This window comes from Triticum aestivum, chromosome 7B (assembly GCF_018294505.1).
Source record: "Triticum aestivum cultivar Chinese Spring chromosome 7B, IWGSC CS RefSeq v2.1, whole genome shotgun sequence".
Lineage (NCBI taxonomy): Eukaryota > Viridiplantae > Streptophyta > Magnoliopsida > Poales > Poaceae > Triticum > Triticum aestivum.
The window spans coordinates 304,768,220-304,792,008 of NC_057813.1; the positions used below are offsets into that span (position 1 = coordinate 304,768,220).

Consider the following 23,789-nt stretch of genomic DNA (forward strand, 5'->3'; position numbering starts at 1 on the left):
CTATTGTGTTGAGTGCCACACTATATTCACTACACCCTATGCACATTATGCTTGGATTGTCTTGCACCTCTGCCATGTGTTTAGACACTTCATTTTATTTGGTGTTCTGAATCTTTCCTATGCCTACCATAGACCTTTCATTGAGCAATTTGTGAATGCTTGCTATGACCTCGAGCTAGATGCTTATGCTCTTATCACACATATTTGCATCTCTACCTCACATTTACATGCTTGTTCCCATGATATTTTTGCTTGTGCTCGATTGATATGCTTACATGCCATGTCACAATCCTTTGTCAAACCCTATGCTATGCTTGATGACAACACTTGTTTGGTGAACCACCTCTTGAATGCTTGGTTTTGCACTAACACTAACCACATTTGTTTTTCCAAGTGTTTGTTCTATTTGCTCCTTTTGAAGGAATCACAAGATGGTGCGACATTGGAGAGTGCCCATTTCGAGCTACTAGACGATGAGTGCTTGGTGATTGACCAATTTGACACGTCACCGCCATCTCTTTCCCATGGTGATTTGGTTTTCGATTCGAGGTCGGATCTTTCCCAAGGGGGAGGGGATGATGCGGAGCATCCTATAGACATCACCATGTCAAGATTCTGTACGGCAAGTGACACGTGCGACATCTACTTATCATACATAAAGGTGAATCTTCTCCTTTACACGTGTTCACTTGACCCCTTCGAGGATGGTATACTACTTGACACTCCTCCCGTGTGCATGCATAGGTATTGTCGGAGCTTCACGGATGTCGAGGAGGAGTGCAAGTGCCAAGGAATGACTACAATGTCTGCGAGGGAAGCATGGAAGAGGAGGAAGAGAACCTGGCTACTCCAGAACGAGCGGTACTACCGCCCACTCCAAGTGGTACTACCGCTGAGGCCACCCAAGCGACACTACCGCCCAGTATCCGCCCTACTACCACTCAACCCGACAAACTCTAGTGATCAAGCGGTATAAGTTCGGTACTACCGCCCCTCCAAGCGGTACCACCGCTCAAGCGGTACTACCGCCCATGAGTCCGGTACTACCACCCTGCCTATGAGCAGCCGTGGGCCTTTGGCCTTGTATCCCTTTACCAGTTACCCCTTCGTGGATTAGACTATAAATAGACCACCTCCACCTCCTTTCTAGGGTTAGTAAAGTGATAGCTCATTTCTATGTGAGCTTTGCTCCTACTCTTCTCTTGAGAGAGAGAGAGACTACTCCATTGGAGGCCAAGACCTCCATCTTGGAGAAGATCCTGCGGGATATCATCAAGACCCCCTCACGGGTGGACCCCCATCAAGACCTCCTCTTGGAGATGAACTTTACCTTGTATCTTTCTATTTGTTGTTCATGTACTTTGTGGATCTTGTGTGCTTGATTGTCTAGTGGATGTGTGATTGGACTTGTTCTTGAGTGTTTTCTGTTGTGATTTCTCCCTGTTCTTCTCCGTGTTCCTCGTAGGGATCCGCTCCAATCATCAAAGACCGGCCACCTAGGCTTCTGCCCTACATCACTCTCCTTGTCTAGCTCTGTCCCCACCATCGTCCGGAGACGGCTCGGCTTCTCGGAGATATAGGTGAAGAAGGAGACCAGATCAGGAAGTCGCAACTCGTTGAAGTTGACGGGATGGTCAAACGGGTTTAGCCCGACAGCCGGCATGGTCTCGCTGGCACGATGGTAGGCATCATGCAGCCTCAACACATGCATGGCAACATGGTCCACCAAGTGGCTGAGGCGATCTTGGACCTCGTAACGATCGGCCCGCACACGCTCCAGCCGGCTCGCCTGACCACCTATCGTATCTCCCGCTTTCTGCAGTAACGCCGCCGACGCCTCGAGCATCTTTATGGTGGACGTCTGCCGCTTTTGAAGCTCCATGAACTCCCGCACATAAAGGAGGATCATGCCACTCCTCTCCTCCTTGAGCTCATAGAGCTCCACGTCCTTGGCCCTGAGCTCCACATCCTTGGCCTGGAGCTCCTGTGTCAGGCACCTCACCTCAAACTCCTTGATCTGGTGTGCTGCCATGGAACCAGGTAGAAGCAATGGGGAGAGGAAGAAAAGGGGGCAAAACGGCTGAAAGCCAATGCAATCTACGGGAAGGCGGAGGGAGCCAACCGAGGAGCAGGCTGAATCTTTTGGTTTTCACCATGGGAAAACACCAGTCGATGACTTTTCACATCAGGGAGCAGTGAGTTTTACAGGAGGAGTCATCGTGATAATAGCTGCCGCGCCTGCTCCCATCAATCAAAAAATAAAAATCCTAACGCGCCTACCGCACCTAAAGACCAGAGCAACGCCGTGGTGGATATTTAAATTTAGTTGATGTCAAGGAGATAAAAAAGGGTGAAAAATGTGGCGGTGACCTAGCTAATCGGTCGCACTAGCCCAACTAGCTAGCCACCATGCTTCACTGATGTACTCGGCGGGAAAGGCGGTCTTTCGTGATTTTACGACTCATTTACGTGCTTCGGCGCTACGACCAAGGAGGACCTAGAAAGTGCGCGGTAGGGCGTCCCACGTCTCGGCAAGGAAGAAAATATGCGTGCACCACCCGGGAGGTCTCGGAAACCGCACGATAGGGTATGCCACGTCTCGGCACGGAGGAAAAATGTGTGTGTAAAAATATATTGTACCAGACGTACTACCTATGGTTCCACCTCGGGACCCAGCCAGTCGGTCGAGAACACCCCACTAGCCACACAACTTCATCATGCTAACGTGGCACGGAGGATAGTTGTTGTTAGCTCCGTCTCGACCAGCCACAACGTCTCTTGTTCTAGGCGATTCCTCTATTTTCCAAGCTTTTTTAGTAATAATAACACCACGGCAAGCTCGCAGCGCTCTTCGTGTGTGCCCGTGCGTCTAAAGGAGACGATGGAGAGGAGAGAGAGATCGCAGACATATGACCCACCAGTAAGTGAGTCAACAGTCAAGCACATGTTGACGAGCCATTCCCTCTATTCTACTCAATATAATACTGTATAAAATCAAGTTATTATGGGACAAAGCCAACAACCGTTGTTGTTTCAGGCTATCGCCTTATGCTTTGTAGTCCAGGTTGCCAGTTCGAATCTCGTCTTCCAGATTTGTTAGTTTTAGGTCCAAATTTGATCAATGACAAGTGGGACCCCCACGTGTTGTTCCGATATTTCAGTGTAGGATGGTTTTTTGCTCAAAAACTATGCACGATTAGACAAGTAACGACACGAGTTACACTTATTTTGCAAGTTTATGAACAAAAATGATAGCGGCATAGAATATCACATCCACCCCGCAGCTTAGATACTATGGTGATACGAGTTTTTACGTTGCTTAAACTGAGATCCAATAGCTTGGGAGTAGTCTTTGTAATTATGCGCAATTTCCAAACTCTCCAAGGTTTTTTTTGCAAATAAAACATGCAGGCCTCGTGTGTGCCATTGCATCTTGGATCCAATGGCTCCCAGTTGCTCACATTAGGTGCTCCCCGCAGCTTAATTAGCTGCTATGGTGATACGAGCATCTAGGTCGTATGATCTGTGATCAGATGCCGCATGCGTAGTACTTGTACTTTCTGTGCAATTCCCAAACTCTCTTAGGCATATATTGCAAAAATATTGAAACCTCCTACTGTGAGCTGTCAGATCTCCGGGAACTCGTATCACCATAGAATCTACGGTGCGGGAGAACCTCATATTCTCCCATGCAAGGAAACATCAGGTGTTCTCGCAGCTTGGATGCTATGGTGATACGAGCTTCGAGGTCGTTTGATCTGAGATCCAATGGCATTTGAGCAGTCTTTGTGCTTGTAAGCAGTGGCCGAACTCTTTGGGGGCTTTTATGCAAAAAAAACATTCGAACCACCAAGGAGTTGTTGGATCACAGATCCAACGGCTCCGAAGAGCTTGTATCACCAAAGCATCTAACGTGTGGTAGAACATGCTATTCTTACATACAGGAAAATATGAGGTACTCCTTCATGTTAGATGCTACGGTGATACGAGCTTCGAGGTCGTTGGATATGGGATCCAAGGGCATCTGAGTATCTTTTTGTACAAATTGTGTGCAGTTCTCAAACTCATTAAGGTTTTCTATAAAAATGTTAAGACATCATGTGAGCTTCTATATCTCAGATCCACAAGCTCCAAGCAACTCATATCAGCATATAGCATCTAAGGTGTGGAGGCACATGATGTGGGGTGCACAACCAGTCGGTGTTTGGGAGGATGTGAACAAATATAATGTTCGAAAAATATAATCTAAACAATCCTAAATAGAGCTTCAAAACTTTATCTAAGGTCGTGGGATTAACCACCGACAATCTACATAGCTCCGCCTAAACACAACATTTGCATGCCTGCATTACTAGACTTAATATTCATGTTTCAGTTTCCTGTTCATTTTAAATATTGAACTGAAGACCATGCATGTCTTACATTTTACTCCCTTCGTTCCTAAATATTAGTCTTTTTAGAGATTTGAAATGGACTGCCACATACGGATGTATATAGACATATTTTAGAGTGTAGATTAACTCATTTTGCTCCGTATGTAGTCACTTGTTGAAATCTCTAAAAGATAAATATTTAGGAACAGAGGGAGTATTTTTGAATTCGTGTCATACATGCATGGTATGGAAAAATAGATGCACTATACTTAGTGGATTGTTGTTGTATTCGTGTGTGTGTGTGTGTATGTGTCGTCATATGCTTGATACATACAAAGTTTTCTCACCATCATACCGTTCATCTTTTAAATTTGAATTTGCAATGAAAAACCTACTAGGGACTAGCTGAATGCCCGTGCGTTGCCACGGAATATCATTTTTTTCTTCCACGTCGACTATGCTATCCATCCGTTTCTACAACCCCAATCTTGTAGAAATACAATGTGTATTCTTGCTTCTTTCCTCACCCTTGAATGTCTATCTAGGATGTGCTATCGCTTGGCTCACCATTGTCTATGTAAAATAAGTTGTCGGGATCATGACTATAAAACTCACCATTTTCTTCTCCATTGCTCCAACTATCAACCACACTCTAGTGCACAAATGTAACTGCAACCATAAAATTCATGTAATAAAATTCTAAACGTAGAATATATTTTTTATTTACAGAACCGCAACTATTGCAAAATGATTTTAACTGCAAATTCTACGGCATCTTTTTCACATCATGTAATACAACATGTTAAATGAAGGTTAATTTAGACAAGACTCGACAGGCTACCCAGGCGGCCGCGTCGACTGTCGCTGGCTGCATGCCATCATTTCCTTGTGCAAGCTCCAATTTATTGCAGGTCCTGTGCCATCCTCGCATGCCCATGACCATGAGAGCTGCTCGTGGACGCCATTACTCCGCAGGGATCTCTTCCCGCGCGTTTGTCGGGCAGCTATTACTTCCGGCGTTGACAATGGCCTTCCAATCAGCTTTCATATATGCGTATCTTGCTAATCCATCAATCAATCCAGTGATTCAAGCTAGCTTTGGCTACCTAAGCTACTATAAGATTCAATCAATCTCAAGGCAAGTGAGGTTTCCTACGTGCACGTATTGCTGTCTGCTAAAGGGCACAGCTAGGTGAAATATTAGTTTCAGAATTTTATACTCTGACATTACCCTATTTGTTAAGAGGGACAACTCAAACATTGGTTTCAGTATCTGCTAGTGGTTTATATATCTTGACAAAGGATCATCTCAATATCTGACATGACCCTGTTTGTTAGAGGGACAAATGATCCACCTACTTCTTCATACATGTAGGCATCACTCACAACTTCTTAGCATTTCAGATATTGTTTACCATAACAGTGAGATTTAATTAAGTTTACATGTGTGTTTACTTTCCAGAACCAAACTCGTTCTATATTCATTCTCACCAGCAGGAGAAAAGGTATTTGAACCCAAAGAGTTATCCATTAGAAAAACTAATACTCCTAGTTGACTATAATGAACGATTCCATTGTGGAGAATGGGAGCATGATTGTTAAGAATACATTTATTTCCTCCATTTGAAGAGGAAACAACTAACAGAGGGGGGAAAATCTCTAAATTTTCTAAATAAGACTGTCAAATCTTTGGGTATCAGATTGCACTTTCTGTAAATACAAACATGGTATAAGAACCCTGAAATACACTGTATAAGAAGAATGCGCAGTAAAATGATCGAAAAAGTAAGCACTTCTCATAATTCCTTGGAAACAGATATACCTTGTGGAGACCTTCATCACATGGTCTCTCTTTTCACATGAAGATGGTCATAATTTGGTGAATGTTTGTCAGGTTCATTAATTTGGAGAGCATGCCCATATAATACATGAGGAAAATCAAGTTTACACAGGAATGTGAAGCATAATAAGACATACCAAAATGATCAAGTATTTACTCTGATTCTAATAAATCTTGAAGTACACCAACCATTGAACTGTCTATCAGACGATACATTTGGTAGAGTACGTCTACCACTATGTGGATTCAGACCCTCAATCCGTATGTCAGGGTCAATTTATGGAGGGGCAAGCAAACATCTTCTGTCAACCTTTAATGAAGTTGTATGCCCATATTAGAGAAATGTCACCACTATCCTGGCTTCATCGTCTTCAAATTTCCTGAAGCATGTCAAGCTTCAAAACTTGTAAGACATGCAGTTTTCCTGAAGCATGACAACAAGAAATGTGTTTTATTGCAAGCAAATTAATAACTGGAAATGATGTAAAAATATATTCAGAGTACAATTTGCAAACAACAGAGCATGTTTTTGTACAGAAATTATTAAAGAGATCAACCTACAGACCAGTTGTATGCACATAATGGAGTTGGTTACTGCGTAACCCCTGTTTTCAGAGTGTAATCAATTTGTTTATTGGTAGACTTTGCATTACCAGATTATAAATTTTCTATACTGAATCCTAACTGCCAAGAATGATAAGCTGATTCTTCATTTAATTATTGATTGGGGCATAGTCTCATCACATATAAAAATAAATTTTCACTCTTGTGAGCCAATGCTAAACTGACTATGCCCTTTTGTGCTGAACTAAAAATGACATGTCATTCACCCTTGCGGAGCTCGTACATCAGTCTCTGCAGAAACAACATCACCAGTTCACCAACCACCAAGTAAGGACCAAGTTCTGTAACACTATGGAGGGTATATCTTGACGGTGCGGGCCAGGATCTTCTCGTGGATCTGGTGGTGAGCAAGGATGAACTTATTGAGGCCAGTATCCGTGTACTCAAAATGCACTGTGAATTTTGTGTATCTAAGAAATCATAAACCATCACATCCTTGCCATAAACCGACCAAATCATAGAATTAGACAGGGATGAATCGCCATAAACCAACACCATCACATCCTTACCATAAGCCCATGAATTATGCTTGCAACTCAAGGTCTTGACCAATAGTGACTTAGTGCAGCAGCAGGTGATCAGTCCTTGCCATTGCTAGGCGACAGCATCGTCCAACCAGTCACGGAACCTGCAGCCAGCTAGATAAAAAAAATCTTGATGTGTGTACATCATCCATTTCATGAACCATTCAACATGCAGTTCAAGGAAACACAGGAAGACAACTCCAATTCAGATGAAATAAAGAAAAACATAAACAATAACTAACTAACACCTGCACAAGCACCAACAATTGATTAGTGATTGTGGAATCCATCAGTTATCATAAACATTATTTTACCGCAAATAAGTGAACTTCTTGAGCCCATTATCCATGTCATTTCCTATCCCTTTCATAGCTAGTTATTCCCATTCCTGACAAATCCAAGGATGATAGTAACTTCTGAAAAATCGATTTATATGAAGCTGAGATCAGGTTACCATATAAACATTATAGGACTCGTGAGAGCACAATTGAAAAGAAGGAAAATTATAACGAGCCAGCATCCAACAACTAACACAACAAAAGGCCAGCCACCAATTGGACTTGCACCATCAGATCTGAGTTGATAGCTCATCATCTTTTTCTTCCTAGCAGTATTGCCTAAATCATCATATCTGCAAATAAAACACCACTCGTTGGTAATCATTTTTCAAGCATTGATAAAAGGAGAAGGACGCTCATAGAAAATGCTTGACATGTGAGTTAAAAAATTCCACACGGCGGTGGAGGTGCCGAGTACAAAAGTCAGCAAGCAGCCATTGTTGGAGCTTGAGAGATGGGAGAGGAAGATCAGGAGGCTAAGGAGGGTACGAGGACACGGTTTCCATGCAAGGGTGATGAGAGTTGGGGAATAATGCATAGAGAAGATGCAACAGCCGTTCTGCAGGTTGGGGTTAGGCGGACGCATGGAAGATCGATGGACACCGTGGCAGGTTGATGCAGATGCTCCCCTAAGCAGCGGGCGCACGCAGGCAGATCATCGGCCTAGGCAGCGGCGCCTATTCCATCTTGGTCCGGGAAGCGAAGGTGGCGGCGGTGCTTGCAGGCGGTGAGGCGGCGCTCCAACTGGGCGTCATCCTCGGCAGACTGCGACATCTGCGCCCAAATAAGTTGCAGGATGTGAGATGGCGACAGCCTGGCTACTGGAGCGGCGGTGTCGGAGATAGCAGGGAGGATAGAGAGGGAGAGACGGATGGCGCGGGCGATCGCGGGAGAGGGGGCACCGAGGTGGTTCGAGTTTTTTTTTTCTCGAATACGCACTAGATGTGCGTACTATATTATAAAGAGAGAGGAGTGGGGTAAAGAGCCCCTCCACATCAGTTACATGAGATACATGCACACCACACCACCCATACCTCCACCACCTATACCGAGACTAAATTGGTGCTACCTCTAATCTAGCCCACCGTTCCATCGCGACGAAGAAATCTTCAGTGATCCCTTTCAAAATCCCTGCCTCCTTCCACGCTCTCCCTTCGTTGCACACCCGTAGCAGCACCACATTTTTGGATGGCAGATCCCCATCGAAGATTATCGCATTACGGTGTTTCCAAATTTCCCACATGACAAGAATGAGGATGCCTGCCTAGCTCCGCCTTCTCCGTGATGTCCCTCCCTTCTCCGCACACCAACTGGTCATGCTCATCTCAGTCGTGGGGATCCACTCTTGCTTGCCCATGGATAGCAAGACTGTCGTCCAAACCTCTCTCGTAAACACGCATCGCAGCATAATGTGCCCCATGGTTTCTTCCTCCTGGTCGCAAAGGGGGCAACGATCCTGATGTTCAAGTCCTCGCCTCGCTAGCCGGTCGGAAGTCCAGCATCTGTCCCGGATGGCCGTCCACATGAAGAATCGGCACCTCAATGGCGCCTTGGCCTTCCAGTTGAAATCCGCCGATGGCACCAATTGCCGCCCCCAGAACTTGGCATTATAGGCAGAGTTCATAGTGAACTCTCCATTGCCGCTCCAAGACCACGTCACCAGGTCCTGCCGACCTGGCTGTAGCTCCACTTGCGCCACCATCGCCCATATCTGCATATACTCGTTCAGCGCCTCGGCTGACATCTGTGGTCCAACATCCCGTGCCCACCTGTGGCCATCCAAAGCTTGGGCGACAGTGCAGCTTAGCCTCGTTCTTTTTTTCACCATGGCATAGAGTTGCGGGCAGATATGTTGCATCCTCTCCCCCTCCATCCATTTGTCCTCCCAGAATAGCGCCTCAGTGCCGCTTCCAATTGTCGTCCTCATGGCCGCGCGGCAGAGCTGCCTTGAACCCTCTGGCACTTTGAGCGAGAACTCTGCCCACGGCCTCGTAGTGTCAGTCTTCTGCAACCACGGCCAACGGGCTTGCGTCGCCACATTAAGCCATTTTAGGTTTGGAATCCCAAGCCCACCAGCCCACATCGGCGTGCAAACCTGCTCCCAAGCCACCGCGCATCGTCCTCCATTTGCCTGGGCTTCGGCACACCATAAAAAGCTGCGGCAGATCTTATTCATTGCTTTGATCGTCTTCTACGGCAGGTCAAGTGCAAGCATTGCGTGTAATGGTATCGCACATAGTACGGCCTTGATCAACAACATCCTCCCACTCCGCGGCATCTTTGAAGCTTTCCACCGTGGCAAAGCATCTCCCAGTTGGTCCACCAGACAGGCCAACTGCGCTGCCGATTGTTTCCGCAAGGTGAGCGGCAAACCTAGGTATTTGCATGGAAAAGTGCCTGAGGCATTCATGTAGAGTCATATCTTGTTCTAGTTTTGAGTCAAACAAGGGCCAAAGAAAAAAAATAAAAAAAGAAAGTCCAAATAAAAAAAGAAAGGCCCAAAAAAAGGGGGACAATGTTACTATCCTTTTCCACACTTGTGCTTCAAAGTAGCACCATGTTCTTCATATAGAGAGTCTCTTATGTTGTTACTTTCACATACTAGTGGGAATTTTTCATTATAGAACTTGGCTTGTATATTCCAACGATGGGCCTCCTCAAAATGCCCTAGGTCTTCGTGAGCAAGCAAGTTGGATGCACACCCACTTAGTTTCTTTTGTTGAGCTTTCATACATTTATAGCTCTAGTGCATCCATGCATGGCAATCCCTACTCCTCATGTTGACATCAATTGATGGGCATCTCCATAGCCCATTGATTAGCCTCGTCAATGTGAGACTTTCTCCTTTTTGTCTTCTCCACACAACCTCCATCATCATGTTCTATTCCACCCATAGTGCTATATCCATGGCTCACGCTCATGTATTGCGTGAGAGTTGAAAAAAGCTGAAGCGCGTTAAAATGTATGAACCAATTGCTTGGCTGAAACCGGGGTTGTTCTTGATGGGAGTTTTTTGTGTGATGAAAATGAAACATAGCCTAACTATATGATTTTGTAGGGATGAACTTTCTTTAGCCATGTTATTTTGAGAAGACATGATTGCTTAGTTAGTATGCTTGAAGTATTACTATTTCTTATTTCAATATAAACTTTTGTTTTGAATCATTTGGATCTGAACATTCATGCGACAATAAAGAAAATTACATTGAAAATTATTCTAGGTAGCATTCCACATCAAAAATTCTGTTTTTATCATTTACCTGCTCTAGGACGAGCAGGAATTAAGCTTGGGGATGCTTGATACGTCTCCAACATATATATAATTTTTTATTGTTCCATGCTATTATATTACCCGTTTTGGATGTTTATGGGCTTTACTTTACACTTTTATATCATTTTTGGGACTAACCTACTAACCGGAGGACCAGCCCGAATTGCTGTTTTTTGCCAATTCCAGTGTTTCGAAGAAAAGGAATATCAAACGGAGTCCAAACGGAATGAAACCTTCGGGAGCGATCTTTTTGGAACAAATGCAATCCAGGAGACTTGGAGTGGACGTCACGCACCAAACGAGGCAGCCACGAGGGTGCCCGGCGCGCCCTAGTAGGGTGGGCGCGCGCCCCACCCTCGTGGGCGCCTCGTGGCTCAACCGACGTACTTCTTCCACCTATATATATCCACATACGCCGAAAACATCCAGGAGCACCATGAAAAACTATTTCCACAACTGCAATCTTCTGTATCCGCGAGATCCCATCTTGGAGACTTTGCCGGCGCTCCGCCGGAGGGGGAATCGACCATGGAGGGCCTCTACATCATCTCCAAGGCCTCTCCGATGAGTTGTGAGTAGTTTACCATAGACCTTCGGGTCCATAGTTATTAGCTAGATGGCTTCTTCTCTCTCTTTCAATCTCAATACAAAGTTCTCCTTGATCTTCTTGGAGATCTATTCGATGTAACTCTTTTTGCGGTGTGTTTGTCGAGATCGGATGAATTGTGGTTTTATGATCAAGTTTATCTATGAGAAGTATTTGAATCTCCTCTGAATTCTTTTATGTATGATTGGTTATCTTTGCAAGTCTCTTCAAATTATCAGTTTGGTTGGCCTACTAGATTGATGTTTCTTGCAATAGGAGAAGTTCTTAGCTTTGGGTTCAATCTTGCGGTGTCCTTTTCCAGTGACAGCAGGGGCAGCAAGGCACGTATAGTATTGTTGCCATCGAGGATAAAAAGATGGGGTTTATATCATATTGCATGAGTTTATCCCTCTCCATCATGTCATCTTTCTTAATGCGTTACTCTGTTCTTCATGAACTTAATACTCTAGATGCAGGCAGGAGTCGGTCGATGTGTGGAGTAATAGTAGTAGATGCAGAATCATTTCGATCTACTTGTTGCAGAAATGATGCCTATATACATGATCATGCCTAGATATTCTCATAACTATGCACTTTTCTATCAATTGCTCAACAGTAATTTTTTCACCCACCGTAATACTTATGCTATCTTGAGAGAATCCACTAGTGACACCTATGGCCCCCGGGTCTATCTTTTATCATATAAGTTTCCTATCTACTTTTATTTGCATCTTTATTTTCCAATCTATATCATAAAAATACCAAACATATCTATCTTATCTTATTATCTCTATCTGATCTCACTTTCGCAAGTTACCGTGAAGGGATTGACAACCCCTTTATCGCATTGGTTGCGAGGTTCTTGTTTGTTTGTTTATGTATGAGGGACTTATGTGGAGCCTCCTACTGGATTGATATCTTGGTTCTCAAAAACTGAGGGAAATACTTATGCTACTTTGTTGCATCACCCTTTCCCCTTCAAGGGAAAACCAACGCAGTGCTCAAGAGGTAGCACCAGACAATATTACCTATCGTGCCAAGCGTGGTTCAATTCCCTCGGTCATTGGTACCAACGGTCAGCCGTCAACTCCATTACCTAGTAGTACTTAGGAGTACTACACCAGGATGAGCACAGAATTGAGCCCCGTTTGTTCGTTCCTAGTACTTGAGTTAATATATCAGGCAATCCACTGGTACGGAGGGATTATCCTTTTACTCTACATATAACTTGTCTGAAGTCTAACTAAGCAAAATGTTTGACCAAATCCTTTCTTAAAAAATATTAACATCTACAACTGTAAAGATGTATCGCTTGAAAATTTATTGCATGATGCAGGTTATGATATTGTTTCAAATCAAGGATTTTAAATTTTAGAAAATCCAAAAGTGACCTGAAATTCATGAAATTGAGCATGGTCTCGTGATATGGCACAAATATGCTGTCGCATTTTTTTGGTTCAATTTGAGACAAGCTGCTTATGAGAAGTCGCACAAATGAAGAGCCAAGGTATTTTTGAACAAAAGACCTGTCACGTTAAGGCGAAAGCTTTCACTATTCAAACAGTGGGCATTTATGTGCCACCACGAGTCCCGCTTCTCATCGGCAGGTGTCGTCCGAGAAAGCGTGTGAGTCGACAGGAGGTGTGCGAGCAGACCGCTGCGCTGGCTGACCGGGAGGCGTTCGAGCAGGCCGCTGCGCAGGCTCACCGAGAGGCCAGCCCTTTAACCAGGCTCCGCCGCCCACCTTCGTCTCAACTACCCCCAATTTTAAAGGCGCCGGTGCCGCATTTTAGAATCACCCCCGCACTACCCGGTATCGCTACAATCTTCTCTCTTCCTCTCCGATTCTCCTGTCATCTACCACTAACTAGCCTGGCCTAACCGTACGCCATGCTGCATCACGCTGGTCTGCCCTTAGTCTTCTAGTTTCTTGAGGAAGACACCCCGCTTTGGGACGAGCTTGAACTGGCCTTGCGAGAAGATGTCGCGTCTGTCCCCGCTCCCGTCGCCCCAACTGCGGCAGCAACCATCCCTATGGCATTGATGGGCGGGGAGCCGCACATGGTCGCTAAGCTTGATGACACGGGGTTCCACGTGGTCCCCGCCGACTTTCACGCGCTCGTGCACCTGCCAACGCATGCGCCTGTGCGTGCACTGACACATGCACCCGTGCCGGTGCCCATGCACACAAATGTCTCCGGCGCGCCATTGCTAGCGCCTGTCCCCGCATGGGTGCCAGTGCCCCCATCAGCGGCATGGATGGCCGCCGCCGACCGCTTCCTTGCACCAACGCCTGTCGCCTCCCCCCGCCAGTTGACTCTCTCCTGGAGACCGAAGTCCATAACATTCTGGCCTTCCTTGAAGCTAGGACCAACGTCCAGGAGTACGCCAACAACGGTGCAAGACGCCGCCGTCACTGTCGTTGTCGGTCAGTGGCCCGATGACACACAGAGCACGGCAAAGGAGTCGCTTTCCACTGCAAGACGCCCCCGCTGCCACCGCGTCATCTAAATTTTCCATGAAAAATGTTCGGATTGCCAGGCTTAAAATTCGACCGTTATCATTTCCGTTTATTTTAGATGATCGTAGTATGAATGCGAAGTCTGAGTCAGACTGAATGAAATCTATGGTTTGATCGATTGAATGTTCTGCTAGAGCCGTATCAAGTTAAATATAAAACATCATCAAGCCACATGTATTCCTTCCAATCGCAAGCATTTCATATTAAATACCACGTCAATTGCAAATATTTTCTTAGGGAAGTCAATTCCAAATTAACGTGCATTGCACATACACATTGAGTTGTACTACTAGTACATGAAACTGGTGCCGTAACTTGTGAACGCGTCCAGATATGGTCAACGACAACATCGCCCACGAGTTCTTCGTGTTTGCCCATGCGTCTAAACGTAGAAGGGGAGGAGAGAGAGAGAGAGAGAGAGAGAGAGAGAGAGAGAGGGAGGGAGGGAGAGAGGGAGAGAGAGATGGAGAGAGAGGGAGCAGACATGGAACCCACCAGTAAGTGAAGGCGAATAGTACGTGCTAATGAGTTGGTCCCACTAATGTACTAAAAATAATATTAAAACATGTTATCCATTAAATAGGCTGTGGTAATATAACAATATTATATCAATAGAGGGGGTACAACAAACATTGAAGTACAATGTTGCCTATTGACATGCGGCTTGAAGGCCGTGGTCGCATGTTCGATCCTCGTCCTTTTTAATTTTTAATTTATATGTGGGTCCAAATTCATTCCATGATAGGTGGGCCCCTCGGTGTGTAGTTTGTAGCACTTTAATTTGTGCGTCGAAATTTCTTCCATTACAGGTGGACTATCGGTGTGTAGTTTTGTAGCTAATTTGTACTCCCTCCATCTGGAAATACTTATCATCAAAATGGATAAAAGGACATGTATCTAGACATATATTAGTTCTAGATACATCTCCTTTTATCCATTTTGATGACAAGTATTTTCGGACGGAGGGAGTAATAAGTAAAGAGAGTTTTTTTTTGCAAAAATACCATGGGGCGACGTTGAAGGTGAGAAAGGACGTGCGAGAGAGTGATGACCGAGGCATGGGAAAATCAATTGGGGGAAGTGCGGGGGTTGCAATGCTGTTGGAAGTAGTTGTGGGCGAATGTTACAAAAATATAATATAAACCCACCGAAATAAATGCCTTCACAAATTAATCCATGGTTGGAGTCCCCCTCGCAATGTAAATAGCTCCAGCTCTGCGACGGATGAAAAGGTAGCTTCAATGTGTGGAAGATATGGCGTGAGAAAGCGAGGTCAACCGAGAGACAAATAGATAGAGAGACAAAGTGAGTGTGGTCCGGCATTCGTTATATATATATATATATATATATATATATATATATATATATATATATATATATATATACACCACAGACGGTCTATTCTGCTAATATTAGCAGAATAACTATTCTGCACACCACTTCCGCACTGCACGCTGAACGCAAGTGCACGTCATTCTTTGAACCAAGTGTGCTGCAGTACTCACACGAGTGAACTTCTCATCGGAAAAAACTGCACGCGTTATTTTTTTCAGTAGTATTTTCGCTCTAATTTTTAAACGTTTATCGGAATGAGGCGTGTAATATACCGTTGAAAAGCTATGGATTAGGCACAACTTCTACATGTTGAACACTTTTCGAGATTCCACACGGTTTAAGAGCAGTTTTGAAAATGGTACGGCGGATGACGAGTGGCAGCGAGCATTTTTTCGCGTTTGTTTCTAAACCGCTTGTCGGAATGAAGCAAATGATACGCCGTTGGATAGATATCATTGAGGCGCATCTTTTTCATATATAAATCTTTCTCTAATTCGTTACGGTTTAAGAGAAGTTTCAAATTTACTAAATCGCGGAATTCTGTTTTTCAAGTTTTTTAAAAAATTTCGGTACTGTTTTCGCTCCAGTTTTTGAACTGTTTGTCGAAACGAGGCGTGCGGTACGCCATTGGAAAGCTACGAACGAGGCGCAACATTCATATGTTGAAATATTTTTGAGATTCCTTACGGTTTTAAGTTAATTTTGAAAATCGCGCGGTGGACGACGAGTGGCAGCAGCAGTTTTTCACGATATTTTTGCAAACCGCTGGTCGGAATGATTCAAACGATACTACATTGGAAAGATATCGACGATACGCAACTCTTTCATGTTAAACACTCTCTTTAATTCTTTATGGTTTAAGAGGAATTTTGAATTTACCGAAATGTGGACACTCTGTTTTTCGCGACACCCAAATCGACGTGGGTACTTCATCCGACTGAAAACCGCACTGCATCGGACGAAAAACCGCACTGCATCTCACGGGTAAGAGAATTGCATGGTTTCTTTTTTGTGGGACATAAATTTTTGAAAACAAGGAAGAAAACCGCACTGCTTTTAGACTGAAAACTGCACTGCATCGGACGGCCAAGCGAACTTCATGATTTCTTTTCTCAAACGTAAATTTTTCTCAGACGAGTTTTTGTTATCTTTTTTTTCAAAAAAAAATTATCGAGAGTGGACCGTAGAGAGGAGGCAAGTGAACCATGACATATATCAAAGTGAACCTCATTACTATCTTTGTTGTTGCGCTAAATTTTTAGCACTTTCATGTTCGGCACAAGTGAACATCATCACTCTCAAAAGTGAACCACATCTGGAAACCGAATGCACTGCATGTGTTGAATTTTTAGTCGAGTGAGTTTTGAATTTTTTTCTTACAACGTCTTTGTAAATCTGGAAAATCAACAATAAAGAACTGCAGTGCGCCCGCGATGACGAGCTGCACCTGCACGAGCACTGAACGGCAACACGCGCGCCTTCGAGCTGCACGTCCACAGTCGCCAAGTTGCACGTCCACACCAAGTAAAATGCAGAAAAATGCATGGCACACACATCTGTACTGCAGCGTCGCACGGCCGGAATCAAACTAGATGCGCATGGTCCTCTCACATGCTCGCCTACTACACCGACGACCCAACCGAGCTGCAACGAGAGACACCCCGAACTGCTGCAAGTCAACTGCACTGCTGGGACAAACATGAATGAATCCAACAAACCGCCTTGTGTTAAGCTGATTTGTTCGGCTACCGATGTTGCACTACTTTGCCCCGCGCACGCCCTGTTTGTTGCACTACACGGTTACAGATACCGAACTACATGAAGCGCTCTCACCCTACAAAGAGATCCTTGGAAAAAACTACATAGGGATGAGGCATCGGTGAGCACCACGATCACTGAAGCCATAATGGATGCGCAAGAGAACTGCAGAACACGAGCCTTCGCCGGTGAGACCCTGTGAGCAGCATGAATCGTGAGCACATCAAATGCAAATTGCACGCAAGCGACGCCCATCCCATCTGCACAAAAAATATTTTCTTTGTAAAAAACAAAAGAAAAAGGAACTGCAGCGCACGCCTAATGGACTGCAAGCGTGAGGTGGAGAAAGGGGCAGGGGGTGGGAGGGGGTGAGGCGGGCAGGAGCGGGTGTTGGGCATGCAATTCTGCCCATAGGGGCGTGCATCTCAACCAACAGGGGTGTGCAGTTCTATCCAGTCTCCGGCCAGATCCAAACTTGCCTCACAGCGACATGTTAGATTGATGGCGGCTGGACGAACAATCCCCCCATAACCACGAACGAACACAAGACAGTTCAGTAAAAATTGGCCAAGACAAGCGCCATTGGGGCGGCTAGGTGATGGGGCTAGGTGTCACGCCCAATATGCGATACTATCCTAAAGAGACTCGAAGGTCCCACCAAGGATAGAACCGCATATTGGGCGTGACAAGTTGGTATCAGAGCCTCGACCGACCATAGGATCCCCCTTGATTGTTGGCCGTTGTTGAGTCTAGAAGAAAACTATTTTGGGTCTTAGGATTATATATATCGGAGAGTAGGATTCTTTTTACTCCTCAGCCCCTTCGTCGCTCTGGTGAGGTCTCCTAACATAGATGTTTTGCCTTTCCTCTCCTCAAATTTCACTAATTTTTTTTAGGATCACGTGGGTATCTTGGAATCGTTCCGATGGTTTTGTGACGAGAACATTATTCTTGGTGCCTCCTGTCTTTTATGTGGCAGTGACCCGGGGAGTTGAGCTCCGAGGTGTTATCATCACAATTTTATCGTTGCAGTTCTGGGATACCTGAGTTTTGCCGACATCGAAAATCTCTTTTATGCAGTTGTTGGTGAGATAACCTCGACGTCACCCAGTACTGGTGAGTTTGGGAGTATTGCCATAGCTCGCATAACGGATGCTTTTCGAAGGTCGAGGTACACGATTTCCGAAGGTTTCTTGGTTATGTGTTGATGGATGGATACAGCTTGGATGTAGGTATTGTTAGTTTGGGTGAGATATATTGCTTCCCCTGTATCCCCAACACCTGATTGCATAACCAGAAAGTTTCGGGAGTTTATAGGTGGGAATTCAAGTAGCTCCTAGAATATCTTTCCGACAGATGCATGATATGGGATTGGGTAAATCTCTATCATATGTATTTGTTCCGGCTTATTCTGCAAGCCAAATCCTTTGTTTAGTTTTATTTGTGATATTTGAGTTGCTTCAATGTCAAGTGTTGATTCCATACCTTTCAAGCGGTGTTCTCATATTTCTATGGGAGTACTAATCCTTTTGATCACCGAGATTGTCATGTTAATTCTTTTCCAACCGGCGTGCTTCTCTTCAAGTGGATCAGATCTTTTCAACATCCGCAAGATCAACTCTAAGTTTTCTCACCGGTGTTTGTTTCATCCATTCCAAGTTGTCTTTGTTTTCCCCGCCCTCCCACCCTTTTCTTCAAGGACTCAGATTTCTTAATCGGCTATCCATTTTATTGATGGGAAGACTCTCCATTCTTTTCCATCAATGTTCTTATCCGGTGATTTCCCATGAAGATGCTCAACAGCTTCAAGTTCATCATTCTTCATTCTCGTATTCTTTTTCGGTGGATTTAACTCAAGCTTTCGGTGTTGATCATATCCCTTTTCCTCGTTTCAAATGCGATCACATGCCGATGCACCTCTTAATCTTTCAATTCTCGCTATTCATTTTTCCTGAAGTGCTCAAGATATCTCATAAGATTCATGTTTTCCATTCTTAATCCGTTCAAGCTATTTGGAGATTATTATCCCATTCAAGTCATTTAATTCAACCGGTGCAATCCCCCCTTTCAATCAATCGTTCAACGATGTTTCCTTTTGAGTGGGCCATAACCCACAGGTCTTTTCCCAGGATCTTACCTGACTCTTCTAATTATTCCGGAGCCATTCCTAATTCTTTTCGAGTTTGACGTAAGAATGAATTATCATAAGTCATATGTCCTTCTCCAAGATCTTTCAAATTCTTTCGTCATTGGTTCAACCTTTCTAATTTTCATTCTGGAGTGTCTCAACAATTCATGGTGGTGTTTATCGTCATCATTCTCGGATTTTGAAGACCAAAGAAGTATTTCCTCTAAATCCTGTCCCTTCTCTCGAAGATTAATGGCTCTCTTAAATTCTTTTCACCCATCCGGAGCAATTCAAGAGTCTTTTCAGATTGATTCTCCGAAGCCATCATGTCATAATTTTTCATTCTCATCTTTTAGCTCTCCTTCTCCATATTCTACCGGTGCATCGTTCAAATACCCTCTAATCAGTTCATGACCTCTTCATTCTCATGTATTTAAATCCCCTCAAGTATCTTCATTCGTTTTCCAATTCTTCCCGGTGAATTGTGCCTTTTCTACTTTCATTTTCAATTTTTACGGTGGTTCGTTCAAGATTTCACTTCCTTTGTTATCATATCAATTCATTCGTTGTTTCCAATCCCACCGGTGGTTCCATCAATACCTTCTCAAGTTTGTGCTATATCTCTCTTAATCCTTTCTACGGGAATAAGTAGTATGCCAAATCCATTGCTTGTCATCAATTTAATTTGATGAAGGATAAGCATACAATAAATCTTATGCTTATTTCCTCGAGGTGATTCAATTCTTTTCTTCCAGAGATTATTCATGATGAATAAATTCTTGATTATAAGTGATTCATCTTTCTTTCCGGAGTTGGTCATCATATCACATTCTCGGTTCGAGAGGCTTCATCTTTCTTTTTGGAGTTCCAAGCTCTCTCAATTATCTTGTCGCGAAGCTCCATCTAAATCATTGCAAGGGTTCACCTTGTGTTTTCAACCTCTCTTTCTTTCTATCATCCTTTTATTACTGGAATTCTTCATGGAGGTTCTATATGGTGGTTCGTCAAGGATTCCTTTCATCCTTCAATTGTTCTTCAAGATTTCTCTCGAAGCTATGATCCGCCAAGCTACACTCTAAAATAAACATGGTGCTTGTCGGTGTCAAAACCGGCGGATCTCGGGTAGGGGGTCCCAAGCAGTGCGTCTTAGGATCAATGGTAACAGGAGGCAAGGGACACGATGTTTTACCCAGGTTCGGGCCCTCTCGATGGAGGTAAAACCCTACGTCATGCTTGATTAATATTGATGATATGGGTAGTACAAGAGTAGATCTACCACGAGATCGTAGAGGCTAAACCCAAAAAGCTAGCCTATGGCATGCTTGTTGTTGTATATGTCTATCGACTAGCCTGGCCCCGGTTTATATAATGCACCAGAGGCCTAGGATAACAAGAGTCCTAGCCGAATACGCCGATGGGGGGGGGGAGTCCTTGTCTTGATCGCCAAGTCTTGTTGATTCTTCCTTGTATGCGGCAGCTGTCCGGACTGGCCCATGAGTATACGGCCATGGGGGTCCTCGGCCCAATCCAACTGATCGGGAGACGATGCGTTGAGTACCCCCTAGTCCAGGACACCGTCAGTAGCCCCCTGAACCGGTCTTCAAGTTAGGGAGGCTCCTCGATTCTTCTGAACTGTTCTTCATCTCCGGTTGCCGGTCTTGAAAACTGGTTCAACAAATCTTCTATCTTGAGGATCGCCGAAATGCATTCGACGAGTTTACGCATTGGGTATCCGAGGAGCCCCTTTAAGTTTATGGCCTTTATCAATGCCTTGTTATTTTTATGCCATGCCTCGGGTTTGAAGTTGTTCCCAGGTGGCAACGTCCTCTTGCGTCCGAGCTCCAACGCCGGACTGCATTCGAGGTATCTTTTGCAGCCGAGCACCAATGCCGGACTGCTTCCCGGCTCTAACGCCGGACTATGTATCCGAGCTCCAACGCCGGACTTTATCCAAGGTGTCATAAATCACCTTGGTTCAAAGAAGTTTGAAGGAGTTTAACCGAGCTTAATGCCGGAAATGCCCTCTAAGGAGCCAGCCACTTGCATCCGAGCTATATGTCGAACTGCTTCCGAGGTGGTTAAGCACCTCGGTCATGGGCTGATTTTTGGTCAATGTTTTTTATTGATGTAATTTATTCTCTGACGAGATATATAGCCAGTATCCCTCAAGGTATGTATCGGTCTAAAACCCGAGATGCACCTGAAGGATGACATAAGACCGCTGATCCCCGTAGCCGCTGAGACTCAGGTTGATTTGCAAAATCGGTCTGAGGATCAAGTCCTAGCTCAGCAGAATACTTCGGGACACAAAAAGCGGCGTGCTCAGTCCTCGAGACTCAGGTTGGGTGTGGCCGACCAACCTGAGGATCAAAATCTCCTCGGAAACTGTATTGCACTTAAGATTTTCTGCATAGAACAAGCAATGCAGTAGCCCCCGAGACACTGGTCGGGTGGCAACACCAGATCAGGGGATCAATGTACCCCTTTAATATTTGTAAATAATAAGCCCGAAGCCCAGTAGCCCCCGAGCCTTAATGCAGGCACGGGTGGCCGAATTAAGGATCAATATCCATAGTAAAATCACAAATTATGTGTAATGACTCAATGTATCCAAATACTTTATCTCATTAATGCTCGGATCCGCATTGTACAAAACTTTGTTAACCGACCATGGGCTTCAACCTCCTCGGCCGGTAGCCGAGGAGTGTTTGTCCTACTTTATAAAGCCTTTATGAGGGCAAAGATTTACGACAAACAAGGCAATCTGGTCATATGGCTTTCTAAACAAAGGTACGCGGAGAGACATGTTATATTACTGTTTAACAGAAGAAATGTCTTCCAGAGAAAATAGTCCCGCTATCGGTTCCTTTCTTTGGGTTGTCATGCTAAGCATGATCATGAAACCTCTGCTCCAATGTAAGAGCAAAATATCGAGGATTTAGTTTGGGAGGCCAGTTAATAGCCCCCGATAGTGTTCGGCGACAGTCAAGGTCAAGCCAGAAACACTTCGGCCAATGAATGGCCCGTCATTTAATATAGTCATCGGATCGCTGACCAGTTTACACCTATTGTGACAGTCAGTTTTCGGCTTTCTCCACTGAGGTGCTTGACCATGCGAGCTGGAAGCACAATCGCAGTGGTTCTCCCTTTGCATACCTAGCCGAACAAAGCGGAATGTAGGAGGCAAGCGCGGGAGCCGGGCAACCCAACTATTGACCGAAGACACAATTCGAAACTGATGCTTATATAGCAATATCCGAGAATGTTTTTGCCGAATCTCAAAAGGTGTCCGGCGTTGCACTGCGAGACTTGTGCTGAAAACACAGAAATAGTTTAAAAGTGCCATGGGCTCGAAAAGCCAAAAAACTTATTCAAAAGATTAATGTCCGAACTAGATCAAGTGTTCGGTGCCAATCCGAAAATTGGACTTTAGAAAAAAAATGCTTCTGCCGTGCTTTAGCTTTGCAACGACTAAGAAGAAAAACACTTAGTATGAAACGGCTCAAATAAACATAAGAGCCCCCAAGCGACTTGGGTAAAAGTTGACTATAAAATGTAAGGTGACATTTAGAATGCCTTCTAGCTGGATTGTAGATCGTTTGTCGTAGCGGACCTTTTCGCTTCAACCTCTGGACCCAATAGTCCGGAGTGTGTCCGAATACCCTCGCGGTTATAAAAACCGGGGCATGCGTGGAGACCAGGCGTATGGGTCATTAGTGCTTTATCAGACAAGTGCCCAACTAGTTATGTTATATTACATGGTTAGTAAGAAACATCTTCCAGGGAGAATAGTTCCGTTAGGGGTTCATTTCCCTGGGAGGCATGCCCTAAAGTGCATGTCCGGACTGCGAAAAGAGCAGAAAAACATCTGGGGACAGGTAAATAAATAGGTAAGAAATCATCTTTTAGTTCACCGACCGAGTATTCCCTTAAGAACGCTAGCTTTCGGCTTCACCCAGTCTGAGGTACACATCCGGCTGACCCGGTAGTAACAATCGCAGAGGTGCTCCCTTTACCACCTAGTCGAACAATCGGGAATGTAGGGGTAAGCACAGGAGCCAGGCAACCCAGCTTGGCCAAAACTTAAGTCATATCGATGCATATAATGGTGAATAAAAGGTACATGCGGAAGTGTGACACATGTGTTGGGCATAAAGCCCGTATTAATAAGCTTCTGTTAAAGAAGCCCCCAGGTATAATGAGCGCGGGTAGCGCATCAAGTGTGTGCGAACAAAGTTTCGACAAGGAAATTTTTTACAAGCAACTTTTTTACAAAAAAGTATAATTCTTGGTCGAACCGAACACAAGTTAGAAATTTAAAACTTTGAGCATGAAGGCAACTTAGCTGGTTAATGTGTTCGGTATTGACGACGCGGTCCGAGCTTGATGCGGGACAAGGTTCCATCCCCCAAGCTGGTCTCGAGGTGGCGGAGCAAGGAGCTCGGCACTCCGAAGTGGTGACATAGCATGGTCAATGCAGGACGGCAGAGT

General features: G+C 44.7%; 1 long non-coding RNA gene across 1 annotated transcript; it reads right to left on the minus strand.

Annotated features, from left to right (window-relative positions):
- Positions 1-6,282: 6,282 nt before the first annotated feature.
- Positions 6,283-8,614, minus strand: LOC123162647 (uncharacterized). The gene is made up of 3 exons (XR_006481377.1): positions 7,676-8,614; positions 7,347-7,465; positions 6,283-6,637 (listed from the first exon to the last, which is right to left on the minus strand). It is a non-coding gene; the product is annotated as an uncharacterized lncRNA (long non-coding RNA).
- Between the last annotated feature and the right edge of the window lie 15,175 nt (positions 8,615-23,789).